This window comes from Pseudophryne corroboree, unplaced genomic scaffold (assembly GCF_028390025.1).
Source record: "Pseudophryne corroboree isolate aPseCor3 unplaced genomic scaffold, aPseCor3.hap2 scaffold_775, whole genome shotgun sequence".
Classification (NCBI taxonomy): Eukaryota; Metazoa; Chordata; class Amphibia; order Anura; family Myobatrachidae; genus Pseudophryne; species Pseudophryne corroboree.
The window spans coordinates 199,435-214,788 of NW_026970354.1; the positions used below are offsets into that span (position 1 = coordinate 199,435).

Below are 15,354 nucleotides of genomic sequence, written 5' to 3' on the forward strand. Positions count from 1 at the left end.
TTAAGTAAAAATAAAAGAGACAAAATATCAATCCCAGTTTTGGATTACTTTAATTAACAAAAAAAATGCATATAGCAGAGGATAGTTTCAATCTGCCTACCTCTGGGTTATGGGCCCAGCATGCTTCCATTGCAGTATTCTGCTGCACATGTAAGTGCAAGAGATCCTGAAGCACTCACTCATCATGGGAAAGTACCAATGTGTTTCTTCGTTGGTTGATGGAAGAAACATCTTACAAAAACTCTCCAGATTATTGACTTTTTAAAGTTTTTCTAGGAAACGTTTTAGATGAATGCTTATTAGCCTTTGTCAGTATGGACTTTTGCAAAGTGTCTCTGTGGCGCAATCGGTTAGTGTGTTTGGCTATTAACCAAAAGGTTGGTGGTTCAATCCCATCAAGGGACGTAATTAACCTTGTGATCAGATTTTGGCGATATTTAAGTAGACAAGTCAAAATTTCAAACCTCCTCTTATGGTGTAGGGTACCTGGCCTTCTCTGATGTAATCAGAGTTAGATTTGATTCAGTGATTTTATAAAAAACAGCTAGGAAGCACAATTTAGCAGTGGGTTGCAGAGAAAAAAAATATGCTGGCAGAAAAATCCAATCGAGTGATTAAACAGCTCTTCATTTTCTGGCTTTATTTTTATGCTAACAAATTTGTTCTCTGAAAAGTGTCCACAAAGCCAAGTCTCTGATTAACACCTTTGTAAGGATGGTTTTTCACCTATTACTAAATTAAACTTGCTTCATTGGAAAGGTAGCAAGATGCATCCTCATTTCAATGTCTACTGAAATAATACAAGTTGACACCAGGAAACATTAACGCCACTGCATCCTTGCTGCTTTCTCATGTGGAAGTCTGTTTAATGTGAAAACAAGGTGATATCTAATTAGCACACAGGTAAGGAATTAAGAAAATCTTTATTTAAGGGTGAAGATGTTTCTCACAAAATTGTTGACCCAATGCAACATTGAAATTCAAGCTGGAAAGATGATTTTAATATATCACTTGTACATTTTGTATTGCTCTTCTGGTGACAATGTAGTTTGTTTTTGTCAATTACCATTTTAATAATAGGGTAAAGAAAATGAAGTGGATTTTTGAAAGAAAACAATACTGTCAATATACTATTAAAACAAATTAAAATGGTAAAAGTTATTGTACTTTAAGTAAAAATAAAAGAGCCAAAATATCAATCCCAGTTTTGGATTACTTTAATTAACAAAAAAAAAAATGCATATAGCAGAGGATAGTTTCAATCTGCCTACCTCTCGGTTATGAGCCCAGCATGCTTCCATTGCAGTACTCTGCTGCACATGTAAGTTCAAGAGATCCTGAAGCACTCACTCATCATGGGAAAGTACCAATGTGTTTCTTCGTTGGTTGATGGAAGAAACATCTTACAAAAACTCTCCAGATTATTGACTTTTTAAAGTTTTTCTAGGAAACGTTTTAGATGAATGCTTATTAGCCTTTGTCAGTATGGACTTTTGCAAAGTGTCTCTGTGGCGCAATCAGTTAGTATGTACGGCTATTAACCAAAAGGTTGGTGGTTCAATCCCACCCAGGGACCTAATTGACCTTGTTATCAGATTTTGGTGATCTTTAAGTAGACAAGTCAAAATTTCAAACCCCCTGTTATGGTGTAGGGTACCTGGCCTTCTCTGATGTAATCAGAGTTAGATTTGATTCAGTGATTTTATAAAAACAGCTAGGAAGCACAATTTAGCAGTGGGTTGCAGAGAAAAAAAATATGCTGGCAGAAAAATCCAATTGAGTGATTAAACAGCCCTTTATTTTCTGGCTTTATTTTTATGCTAACAAATTTGTTCTCTGAAAAGTGTCCACAAAGCCAAGTCTCTGATTAACACCTTTGTAAGGATGGTTTTTCACCTATTACTAAATTAAACTTGCTTCATTGGAAAGGCAGCAAGATGCATCCTCATTTCAATGTCTACAGAAATAATACAGGTTGACACCAGGAAACATTAACGCCACTGCATCCTTGCTGCTTTCTCATGTGGAAGTCTTTTTAATGTGAAAACAAGGTGATATCTAATTAGCACACAGGTAAGATATTAAGAAAATCTTTATTTAAGGGTGAAGATGTTTCTCACAAAATTGTTGACCCAATGCATCATTGAAATTCAAGCTGGAAAGATGATTTTAATATATCACTTGTACATTTTGTATTGCTCTTCTGGTGACAATGTAGTTTGTTTTTGTCAATTACCATTTTAATAATAGGGTAAAGAAAATGAAGTGGATTTTTGAAAGAAAACATTACTGTCAATATACTATTAACACAAATTAAAATGGTAAAAGTTATTGTACTTTAAGTAAAAATAAAAGAGACAAAATATCAATCCCAGTTTTGGATTACTTTAATTAACAAAAAAAATGCATATAGCAGAGGATAGTTTCAATCTGCCTACCTCTGGGTTATGAGCCCAGCATGCTTCCATTGCAGTACTCTCCTGCACATGTAAGTGCAAGAGATCATGAAGCACTCACTCATCATGGGAAAGTACCAATGTGTTTCTTCGTTGGTTGATGGAAGAAACATCTTACAAAAACTCTCCAGATTATTGACTTTTTAAAGTTTTTCTAGGAAACGTTTTAGATGAATGCTTATTAGCCTTTGTCAGTATGGACTTTTGCAAAGTGTCTCTGTGGCGCAATCGGTTAGTGTGTTTGGCTATTAACCAAAAGGTTGGTGGTTCAATCCCACCCAGGGACGTAATTAACCTTGTGATCAGATTTTGGTGATATTTAAGTAGACAAGTCAAAATTTCAAACCTCCTCTTATGGTGTAGGGTACATGGCCTTCTCTGATGTAATCAGAGTTAGATTTGATTCAGTGATTTTATAAAAAACAGCTAGGAAGCACAATTTAGCAGTGGGTTGCAGAGAAAAAAAATATGCTGGCAGAAAAATCCAATCGAGTGATTAAACAGCTCTTCATTTTCTGGCTTTATTTTTATGCTAACAAATTTGTTCTCTGAAAAGTGTCCACAAAGCCAAGTCTCTGATTAACACCTTTGTAAGGATGGTTTATCACCTATTACTAAATTAAACTTGCTTCATTGGAAAGGCAGCAAGATGCATCCTCATTTCAATGTCTACTGAAATAATACAAGTTGACACCAGGAAACATTAACGCCACTGCATCCTTGCTGCTTTCTCATGTGGAAGTCTGTTTAATGTGAAAACAAGGTGATATCTAATTAGCACACAGGTAAGGAATTAAGAAAATCTTTATTTAAGGGTGAAGATGTTTCTCACAAAATTGTTGACCCAATGCAACATTGAAATTCAAGCTGGAAAGATGATTTTAATATATCACTTGTACATTTTGTATTGCTCTTCTGGTGACAATGTAGTTTGTTTTTGTCAATTACCATTTTAATAATAGGGTAAAGAAAATGAAGTGGATTTTTGAAAGAAAACAATACTGTCAATATACTATTAAAACAAATTAAAATGGTAAAAGTTATTGTACTTTAAGTAAAAATAAAAGAGACAAAATATCAATCCCAGTTTTGGATTACTTTAATTAACAAAAAAAAAAATGCATATAGCAGATGATAGTTTCAATCTGCCTACCTCTCGGTTATGGGCCCAGCATGCTTCCATTGCTGTACTCTGCTGCACATGTAAGTTCAAGAGATCCTGAAGCACTCACTCATCATGGGAAAGTACCAATGTGTTTCTTCGTTGGTTGATAGAAGAAACATCTTACAAAAACTCTCCAGATTATTGACTTTTTTAAGTTTTTCTAGGAAACGTTTTAGATGAATGCTTATTAGCATTTGTCAGTAAGTACTTTTTGCAAAGTGTCTCTGTGGCGCAATCAGTTAGTGTGTACGGCTATTAACCAAAAGGTTGGTGGTTCAATCCCACCCAGGGACGTAATTGACATTGTTATCAGATTTTGGTGATCTTTAAGTAGACAAGTCAAATTTCATACCCCCTGTTATGGTGTAGGGTACCTGGCCTTCTCTGATGTAATCAGAGTTAGATTTGATTCAGTGATTTTATAAAAACATCTAGGAAGCACAATTTAGGAGTGGGTTGCAGGGAAAAAGAAATATGCTGGCAAAAAAACCAAATTGCGTGATTAAACAGCTCTTCATTTTCTGGCTTTATTTTTATGCTAACAAATTTGTTCTCTGAAAAGTGTCCACAAAGCCAAGTCTCTGATTAACACCTTTGTAGGGATGGTTTTTCACCTATTACTAAATTAAACTTGCTTCATTGGAAAGGCAGCAAGATGTATCCTCATTTCAATGTCTACTGAAATAATACAGGTTGACACCAGGAAACATTAACGCCACTGCATCCTTGCTGCTTTCTCATGTGGAAGTCTGTTTAATGTGAAAACAAGGTGATATCTAATTAGCACACAGGTAAGGAATTAAGAAAATCTTTATTTAAGGGTGAAGATGTTTCTCACAAAATCGTTGCCCCAATGCATCATTGAAATTCAAGCTGGAAAGATGATTTTAATATATCACTTGTACATTTTGTATTGCTCTTCTGGTGACAATGTAGTTTGTTTTTGTCAATTACCATTTTAATAATAGGGTAAAGAAAATGAAGTGGATTTTTGAAAGAAAACAATACTGTCAATATACTATTAAAACAAATTAAAATGGTAAAAGTTATTGTACTTAAAGTAAAAATAAAAGAGACAAAATATCAATCCCAGTTTTGGATTACTTTAATTAACAAACAAAAAAATGCATATAGCAGAGGATAGTTTCAATCTGCCTACCTCTGGGTTATGGACCCAGCATGCTTCCATTACAGTACTCTGCTGCACATGTAAGTGCAAGAGATCCTGAAGCACTCACTCATCATGGGAAAGTACCAATGTGTTTCTTCGTTGGTTGATGGAAGAAACATCTTACAAAAACTCTCCAGATTATTGACTTTTTAAAGTTTTTCTAGGAAACGTTTTAGATGAATGCTTATTAGCCTTTGTCAGTATGGACTTTTGCAAAGTGTTTCTGTGGCGCAATCAGTTAGTATGTACGGCTATTAACCATAAGGTTGGTGGTTCAATCCCACCCAGGGACCTAATTGACCTTGTTATCAGATTTTGGTGATCTTTAAGTAGACAAGTCAAAATTTCAAACCCCCTGTTATGGTGTAGGGTACCTGGCCTTCTCTGATGTAATCAGAGTTAGATTTGATTCAGTGATTTTATAAAAACAGCTAGGAAGCACAATTTAGCAGTGGGTTGCAGAGAAAAAAAATATGCTGGCAGAAAAATCCAATTGAGTGATTAAACAGCTCTTCATTTTCTGGCTTTATTTTTATGCTAACAAATTTGTTCTCTGAAAAGTGTCCACAAAGCCAAGTCTCTGATTAACACCTTTGTAAGGATGGTTTTTCACCTATTACTAAATTAAACTTGCTTCATTGGAAAGGCAGCAAGATGCATCCTCATTTCAATGTCTACTGAAATAATACAAGTTGACACCAGGAAACATTAACGCCACTGCATCCTTGCTGCTTTCTCATGTGGAAGTCTGTTTAATATGAAAACAAGGTGATATCTAATTAGCACACAGGTAAGGAATTAAGAAAATCTTTATTTAAGGGTTAAGATGTTTCTCACAAAATCGTTGCCCCAATGCATCATTGAAATTCAAGCTGGAAATATGATTTTAATATATCACTTGTACATTTTGTATTGCTCTTCTGGTGACAATGTAGTTTGTTTTTGTCAATTACCATTTTAATAATAGGGTAAAGAAAATGAAGTGGATTTTTGAAAGAAAACAATACTGTCAATATACTATTAAAACAAATTAAAATGGTAAAAGTTATTGTACTTTAAGTAAAAATAAAAGAGACAAAATATCAATCCCAGTTTTGGATTACTTTAATTAACAAAAAAAATGCATATAGCAGAGGATAGTTTCAATCTGCCTACCTCTGGGTTATGGGCCCAGCATGCTTCCATTGCAGTACTCTGCTGCACATGTAAGTGCAAGAGATCCTGAAGCACTCACTCATCATGGGAAAGTACCAATGTGTTTCTTCGTTGGTTGATGGAAGAAACATCTTACAAAAACTCTCCAGATTATTGACTTTTTAAAGTTTTTCTAGGAAACGTTTTAGATGAATGCTTATTAGCCTTTGTCAGTATGGACTTTTGCAAAGTGTCTCTGTGGCGCAATCGGTTAGTGTGTTTGGCTATTAACCAAAAGGTTGGTGGTTCAATCTCACCCAGGTATGTAATTAACCTTGTGATCAAATTTTGGTGATATTTAAGTAGACAAGTCAAAATTTCAAACCTCCTCTTATGGTGTAGGGTACCTGGCCTTCTCTGATGTAATCAGAGTTAGATTTGATTCAGTGATTTTATAAAAAACAGCTAGGAAGCACAATTTAGCAGTGGGTTGCAGAGAAAAAAAATATGCTGGCAGAAAAATCCAATCGAGTGATTAAACAGCTCTTCATTTTCTGGCTTTATTTTTATGCTAACAAATTTGTTCTCTGAAAAGTGTCCACAAAGCCAAGTCTCTGATTAACACCTTTGTAAGGATGGTTTTTCACCTATTACTAAATTAAACTTGCTTCATTGGAAAGGCAGCAAGATGCATCCTCATTTCAATGTCTACTGAAATAATACAAGTTGACACCAGGAAACATTAACGCCACTGCATCCTTGCTGCTTTCTCATGTGGAAGTCTGTTTAATGTGAAAACAAGGTGATATCTAATTAGCACACAGGTAAGGAATTAAGAAAATCTTTATTTAAGGGTGAAGATGTTTCTCACAAAATTGTTGACCCAATGCAACATTGAAATTCAAGCTGGAAAGATGATTTTAATATATCACTTGTACATTTTGTATTGCTCTTCTGGTGACAATGTAGTTTGTTTTTGTCAATTACCATTTTAATAATAGGGTAAAGAAAATGAAGTGGATTTTTGAAAGAAAACAATACTGTCAATATACTATTAAAACAAATTAAAATGGTAAAAGTTATTGTACTTTAAGTAAAAATAAAAGAGACAAAATATCAATCCCAGTTTTGGATTACTTTAATTAACAAAAAAAAATGCATATAGCAGAGGATAGTTTCAATCTGCCTACCTCTCGGTTATGAGCCCAGCATGCTTCCATTGCAGTACTCTGCTGCACATGTAAGTTCAAGAGATCCTGAAGCACTCACTCATCATGGGAAAGTACCAATGTGTTTCTTCGTTGGTTGATGGAAGAAACATCTTACAAAAACTCTCCAGATTATTGACTTTTTAAAGTTTTTCTAGGAAACGTTTTAGATGAATGCTTATTAGCCTTTGTCAGTATGGACTTTTGCAAAGTGTCTCTATGGCGCAATCAGTTAGTATGTACGGCTATTAACCAAAAGGTTGGTGGTTCAATCCCACCCAGGGACCTAATTGACCTTGTTATCAGATTTTGGTGATCTTTAAGTAGACAAGTCAAAATTTCAAACCCCCTGTTATGGTGTAGGGTACCTGGCCTTCTCTGATGTAATCAGAGTTAGATTTGATTCAGTGATTTTATAAAAACAGCTAGGAAGCACAATTTAGCAGTGGGTTGCAGAGAAAAAAAATATGCTGGCAGAAAAATCCAATTGAGTGATTAAACAGCTCTTTATTTTCTGGCTTTATTTTTATGCTAACAAATTTGTTCTCTGAAAAGTGTCCACAAAGCCAAGTCTCTGATTAACACCTTTGTAAGGATGGTTTTTCACCTATTACTAAATTAAACTTGCTTCATTGGAAAGGCAGCAAGATGCATCCTCATTTCAATGTCTACTGAAATAATACAGGTTGACACCAGGAAACATTAACGCCACTGCATCCTTGCTGCTTTCTCATGTGGAAGTCTGTTAAATGTGAAAACAAGGTGATATCTAATTAGCACACAGGTAAGGAATCAAGAAAATCTTTATTTAAGGGTGAAGATGTTTCTCACAAAATCGTTGCCCCAATGCATCATTGAAATTCAAGCTGGAAAGATGATTTTAATATATCACTTGTACATTTTGTATTGCTCTTCTGGTGACAATGTAGTTTGTTTTTGTCAATTACCATTTTAATAATAGGGTAAAGAAAATGAAGTGGATTTTTGAAAGAAAACAATACTGTCAATATACTATTAACACAAATTAAAATGGTAAAAGTTATTGTACTTTAAGTAAAAATAAAAGAGACAAAATATCAATCCCAGTTTTGGATTACTTTAATTAACAAAAAAAATGCATATAGCAGAGGATAGTTTCAATCTGCCTACCTCTGGGTTATGAGCCCAGCATGCTTCCATTGCAGTACTCTCCTGCACATGTAAGTGCAAGAGATCATGAAGCACTCACTCATCATGGGAAAGTACCAATGTGTTTCTTCGTTGGTTGATGGAAGAAACATCTTACAAAAACTCTCCAGATTATTGACTTTTTAAAGTTTTTCTAGGAAACGTTTTAGATGAATGCTTATTAGCCTTTGTCAGTATGGACTTTCGCAAAGTGTCTCTGTGGCGCAATCGGTTAGTGTGTTTGGCTATTAACCAAAAGGTTGGTGGTTCAATCCCACCCAGGGACGTAATTAACCTTGTGATCAGATTTTGGTGATATTTAAGTAGACAAGTCAAAATTTCAAACCTCCTCTTATGGTGTAGGGTACATGGCCTTCTCTGATGTAATCAGTTAGATTTGATTCAGTGATTTTATAAAAAACAGCTAGGAAGCACAATTTAGCAGTGGGTTGCAGAGAAAAAAAATATGCTGGCAGAAAAATCCAATCGAGTGATTAAACAGCTCTTCATTTTCTGGCTTTATTTTTATGCTAACAAATTTGTTCTCTGAAAAGTGTCCACAAAGCCAAGTCTCTGATTAACACCTTTGTAAGGATGGTTTATCACCTATTACTAAATTAAACTTGCTTCATTGGAAAGGCAGCAAGATGCATCCTCATTTCAATGTCTACTGAAATAATACAAGTTGACACCAGGAAACATTAACGCCACTGCATCCTTGCTGCTTTCTCATGTGGAAGTCTGTTTAATGTGAAAACAAGGTGATATCTAATTAGCACACAGGTAAGGAATTAAGAAAATCTTTATTTAAGGGTGAAGATGTTTCTCACAAAATTGTTGACCCAATGCAACATTGAAATTCAAGCTGGAAAGATGATTTTAATATATCACTTGTACATTTTGTATTGCTCTTCTGGTGACAATGTAGTTTGTTTTTGTCAATTACCATTTTAATAATAGGGTAAAGAAAATGAAGTGGATTTTTGAAAGAAAACAATACTGTCAATACACTATTAAAACAAATTAAAATGGTAAAAGTTATTGTACTTTAAGTAAAAATAAAAGAGACAAAATATCAATCCCAGTTTTGGATTACTTTAATTAACAAAAAAAAAATGCATATAGCAGAGGATAGTTTCAATCTGCCTACCTCTCGGTTATGAGCCCAGCATGCTTCCATTGCAGTACTCTGCTGCACATGTAAGTTCAAGAGATCCTGAAGCACTCACTCATCATGGGAAAGTACCAATGTGTTTCTTCGTTGGTTGATGGAAGAAACATCTTACAAAAACTCTCCAGATTATTGACTTTTTAAAGTTTTTCTAGGAAACGTTTTAGATGAATGCTTATTAGCCTTTGTCAGTATAGACTTTTTGCAAAGTGTCTCTGTGGCGCAATCAGTTAGTGTGTACGGCTATTAACCAAAAGGTTGGTGGTTCAATCCCACATAGGGACCTAATTGACCTTGTTATCAGATTTTGGTGATCTTTAAGTAGACAAGTCATAATTTCAAACCCCCTGTTATGGTGTAGGGTACCTGGCCTTCTCTGATGTAATCAGAGTTAGATTTGATTCAGTGATTTTATAAAAACAGCTAGGAAGCACAATTTAGCAGTGGGTTGCAGAGAAAAAAAATATGCTGGCAGAAAAATCCAATTGAGTGATTAAACAGCTCTTTATTTTCTGGCTTTATTTTTATGCTAACAAATTTGTTCTCTGAAAAGTGTCCACAAAGCCAAGTCTCTGATTAACACCTTTGTAAGGATGGTTTTTCACCTATTACTAAATTAAACTTGCTTCATTGGAAAGGCAGCAAGATGCATCCTCATTTCAATGTCTACTGAAATAATACAGGTTGACACCAGGAAACATTAACGCCACTGCATCCTTGCTGCTTTCTCATGTGGAAGTCTGTTTAATGTGAAAACAAGGTGATATCTAATTAGCACACAGGTAAGGAATTAAGAAAATCTTTATTTAAGGGTGAAGATGTTTCTCACAAAATCGTTGCCCCAATGCATCATTGAAATTCAAGCTGGAAAGATGATTTTAATATATCACTTGTACATTTTGTATTGCTCTTCTGGTGACAATGTAGTTTGTTTTTGTCAATTACCATTTTAATAATAGGGTAAAGAAAATTAAGTGGATTTTTGAAAGAAAACAATACTGTCAATATACTATTAAAACAAATTAAAATGGTAAAAGTTATTGTACTTTAAGTAAAAATAAAAGAGCCAAAATATCAATCCCAGTTTTGGATTACTTTAATTAACAAACAAAAAAATGCATATAGCAGAGGATAGTTTCAATCTGCCTACCTCTGGGTTATGGGCCCAGCATGCTTCCATTGCTGTACTCTGCTGCACATGTAAGTGCAAGAGATCATGAAGCACTCACTCATCATGGGAAAGTACCAATGTGTTTCTTCGTTGGTTGATGGAAGAAACATCTTACAAAAACTCTCCAGATTATTGACTTTTTAAAGTTTTTCTAGGAAACGTTTTAGATGAATGCTTATTAGCCTTTGTCAGTATGGACTTTTGCAAAGTGTCTCTGTGGCGCAATCGGTTAGTGTGTTTGGCTATTAACCAAAAGGTTGGTGGTTCAATCCCACCCAGGGACGTAATTAACCTTGTGATCAGATTTTGGTGATATTTAAGTAGACAAGTCAAAATTTCAAACCTCCTCTTATGGTGTAGGGTACATGGCCTTCTCTGATGTAATCAGAGTTAGATTTGATTCAGTGATTTTATAAAAAAACAGCTAGGAAGCACAATTTAGCAGTGGGTTGCAGAGAAAAAAAATATGCTGGCAGAAAAATCCAATCGAGTGATTAAACAGCTCTTCATTTTCTGGCTTTATTTTTATGCTAACAAATTTGTTCTCTGAAAAGTGTCCACAAAGTCAAGTCTCTGATTAACACCTTTGTAAGGATGGTTTATCACCTATTACTAAATTAAACTTGCTTCATTGGAAAGGCAGCAAGATGCATCCTCATTTCAATGTCTACTGAAATAATACAAGTTGACACCAGGAAACATTAACGCCACTGCATCCTTGCTGCTTTCTCATGTGGAAGTCTGTTTAATGTGAAAACAAGGTGATATCTAATTAGCACACAGGTAAGGAATTAAGAAAATCTTTATTTAAGGGTGAAGATGTTTCTCACAAAATTGTTGACCCAATGCAACATTGAAATTCAAGCTGGAAAGATGATTTTAATATATCACTTGTACATTTTGTATTGCTCTTCTGGTGACAATGTAGTTTGTTTTTGTCAATTACCATTTTAATAATAGGGTAAAGAAAATGAAGTGGATTTTTGAAAGAAAACAATACTGTCAATACACTATTAAAACAAATTAAAATGGTAAAAGTTATTGTACTTTAAGTAAAAATAAAAGAGACAAAATATCAATCCCAGTTTTGGATTACTTTAATTAACAAAAAAAAAAAAATGCATATAGCAGAGGATAGTTTCAATCTGCCTACCTCTCGGTTATGAGCCCAGCATGCTTCCATTGCAGTACTCTGCTGCACATGTAAGTTCAAGAGATCCTGAAGCACTCACTCATCATGGGAAAGTACCAATGTGTTTCTTCGTTGGTTGATGGAAGAAACATCTTACAAAAACTCTCCAGATTATTGACTTTTTAAAGTTTTTCTAGGAAACGTTTTAGATGAATGCTTATTAGCCTTTGTCAGTATGGACTTTTTGCAAGTGTCTCTGTGGCGCAATCAGTTAGTGTGTACGGCTATTAACCAAAAGGTTGGTGGTTCAATCCCACCTAATTGACCTTGTTATCAGATTTTGGTGATCTTTAAGTAGACAAGTCATAATTTCAAACCCCTTGTTATGGTGTAGGGTACCTGGCCTTCTCTGATGTAATCAGAGTTAGATTTGATTCAGTGATTTTATAAAAACAGCTAGGAAGCACAATTTAGCAGTGGGTTGCAGAGAAAAAAAATATGCTGGCAGAAAAATCCAATTGAGTGATTAAACAGCTCTTTATTTTCTGGCTTTATTTTTATGCTAACAAATTTGTTCTCTGAAAAGTGTCCACAAAGCCAAGTCTCTGATTAACACCTTTGTAAGGATGGTTTTTCACCTATTACTAAATTAAACTTGCTTCATTGGAAAGGCAGCAAGATGCATCCTCATTTCAATGTCTACTGAAATAATACAGGTTGACACCAGGAAACATTAACGCCACTGCATCCTTGCTGCTTTCTCATGTGGAAGTCTGTTTAATGTGAAAACAAGGTGATATCTAATTAGCACACAGGTAAGGAATTAAGAAAATCTTTATTTAAGGGTGAAGATGTTTCTCACAAAATCGTTGCCCCAATGCATCATTGAAATTCAAGCTGGAAAGATGATTTTAATATATCACTTGTACATTTTGTATTGCTCTTCTGGTGACAATGTAGTTTGTTTTTGTCAATTACCATTTTAATAATAGGGTAAAGAAAATTAAGTGGATTTTTGAAAGAAAACAATACTGTCAATATACTATTAAAACAAATTAAAATGGTAAAAGTTATTGTACTTTAAGTAAAAATAAAAGAGCCAAAATATCAATCCCAGTTTTGGATTACTTTAATTAACAAACAAAAAAATGCATATAGCAGAGGATAGTTTCAATCTGCCTACCTCTGGGTTATGGGCCCAGCATGCTTCCATTGCTGTACTCTGCTGCACATGTAAGTGCAAGAGATTCTGAAGCACTCACTCATCATGGGAAAGTACCAATGTGTTTCTTCGTTGGTTGATAGAAGAAACATCTTACAAAAACTCTCCAGATTATTGACTTTTTTAAGTTTTTCTAGGAAACGTTTTAGATGAATGCTTATTAGCATTTGTCAGTAAGGACTTTTTGCAAAGTGTCTCTGTGGCGCAATCAGTTAGTGTGTACGGCTATTAACCAAAAGGTTGGTGGTTCAATCCCACCCAGGGACGTAATTGACATTGTTATCAGATTTTGGTGATCTTTAAGTAGACAAGTCAAATTTCATACCCCCTGTTATGGTGTAGGGTACCTGGCCTTCTCTGATGTAATCAGAGTTAGATTTGATTCAGTGATTTTATAAAAACATCTAGGAAGCACAATTTAGGAGTGGGTTGCAGGGAAAAAGAAATATGCTGGCAAAAAAACCAAATTGCGTGATTAAACAGCTCTTCATTTTCTGGCTTTATTTTTATGCTAACAAATTTGTTCTCTGAAAAGTGTCCACAAAGCCAAGTCTCTGATTAACACCTTTGTAGGGATGGTTTTTCACCTATTACTAAATTAAACTTGCTTCATTGGAAAGGCAGCAAGATGTATCCTCATTTCAATGTCTACTGAAATAATACAGGTTGACACCAGGAAACATTAACGCCACTGCATCCTTGCTGCTTTCTCATGTGGAAGTCTGTTTAATGTGAAAACAAGGTGATATCTAATTAGCACACAGGTAAGGAATTAAGAAAATCTTTATTTAAGGGTGAAGATGTTTCTCACAAAATCGTTGCCCCAATGCATCATTGAAATTCAAGCTGGAAAGATGATTTTAATATATCACTTGTACATTTTGTATTGCTCTTCTGGTGACAATGTAGTTTGTTTTTGTCAATTACCATTTTAATAATAGGGTAAAGAAAATGAAGTGGATTTTTGAAAGAAAACAATACTGTCAATATACTATTAAAACAAATTAAAATGGTAAAAGTTATTGTACTTAAAGTAAAAATAAAAGAGACAAAATATCAATCCCAGTTTTGGATTACTTTAATTAACAAACAAAAAAATGCATATAGCAGAGGATAGTTTCAATCTGCCTACCTCTGGGTTATGGGCCCAGCATGCTTCCATTGCAGTACTCTGCTGCACATGTAAGTGCAAGAGATCCTGAAGCACTCACTCATCATGGGAAAGTACCAATGTGTTTCTTCGTTGGTTGATGGAAGAAACATCTTACAAAAACTCTCCAGATTATTGACTTTTTAAAGTTTTTCTAGGAAACGTTTTAGATGAATGCTTATTAGCCTTTGTCAGTATGGACTTTTGCAAAGTGTTTCTGTGGCGCAATCAGTTAGTATGTATGGCTATTAACCATAAGGTTGGTGGTTCAATCCCACCCAGGGACCTAATTGACCTTGTTATCAGATTTTGGTGATCTTTAAGTAGACAAGTCAAAATTTCAAACCCCCTGTTATGGTGTAGGGTACCTGGCCTTCTCTGATGTAATCAGAGTTAGATTTGATTCAGTGATTTTATAAAAACAGCTAGGAAGCACAATTTAGCAGTGGGTTGCAGAGAAAAAAAATATGCTGGCAGAAAAATCCAATTGAGTGATTAAACAGCTCTTCATTTTCTGGCTTTATTTTTATGCTAACAAATTTGTTCTCTGAAAAGTGTCCACAAAGCCAAGTCTCTGATTAACACCTTTGTAAGGATGGTTTTTCACCTATTACTAAATTAAACTTGCTTCATTGGAAAGGCAGCAAGATGCATCCTCATTTCAATGTCTACTGAAATAATACAAGTTGACACCAGGAAACATTAATGCCACTGCATCCTTGCTGCTTTCTCATGTGGAAGTCTGTTTAATATGAAAACAAGGTGATATCTAATTAGCACACAGGTAAGGAATTAAGAAAATCTTTATTTAAGGGTGAAGATGTTTCTCACAAAATCGTTGCCCCAATGCATCATTGAAATTCAAGCTGGAAATATGATTTTAATATATCACTTGTACATTTTGTATTGCTCTTCTGGTGACAATGTAGTTTGTTTTTGTCAATTACCATTTTAATAATAGGGTAAAGAAAATGAAGTGGATTTTTGAAAGAAAACAATACTGTCAATATACTATTAAAACAAATTAAAATGGTAAAAGTTATTGTACTTTAAGTAAAAATAAAAGAGACAAAATATCAATCCCAGTTTTGGATTACTTTAATTAACAAAAAAAATGCATATAGCAGAGGATAGTTTCAATCTGCCTACCTCTGGGTTATGGGCCCAGCATGCTTCCATTGCAGTACTCTGCTGCACATGTAAATGC

At 34.6% G+C, this 15,354-nt stretch overlaps 3 non-coding genes across 3 annotated transcripts; all 3 read left to right on the forward strand.

Annotated features, from left to right (window-relative positions):
• The first annotated feature begins 2,669 nt into the window (after positions 1–2,669).
• Positions 2,670–2,743, forward strand: TRNAN-AUU (transfer RNA asparagine (anticodon AUU)). The gene has a single exon. It is a non-coding gene; the product is annotated as a tRNA-Asn (tRNA).
• A 5,771-nt stretch (positions 2,744–8,514) lies between these two features.
• On the forward strand, positions 8,515–8,588 carry TRNAN-AUU (transfer RNA asparagine (anticodon AUU)). Its single transcript has one exon. It is a non-coding gene; the product is annotated as a tRNA-Asn (tRNA).
• A 2,265-nt stretch (positions 8,589–10,853) lies between these two features.
• On the forward strand, positions 10,854–10,927 carry TRNAN-AUU (transfer RNA asparagine (anticodon AUU)). The gene has a single exon. It is a non-coding gene; the product is annotated as a tRNA-Asn (tRNA).
• Positions 10,928–15,354: the final 4,427 nt, after the last annotated feature.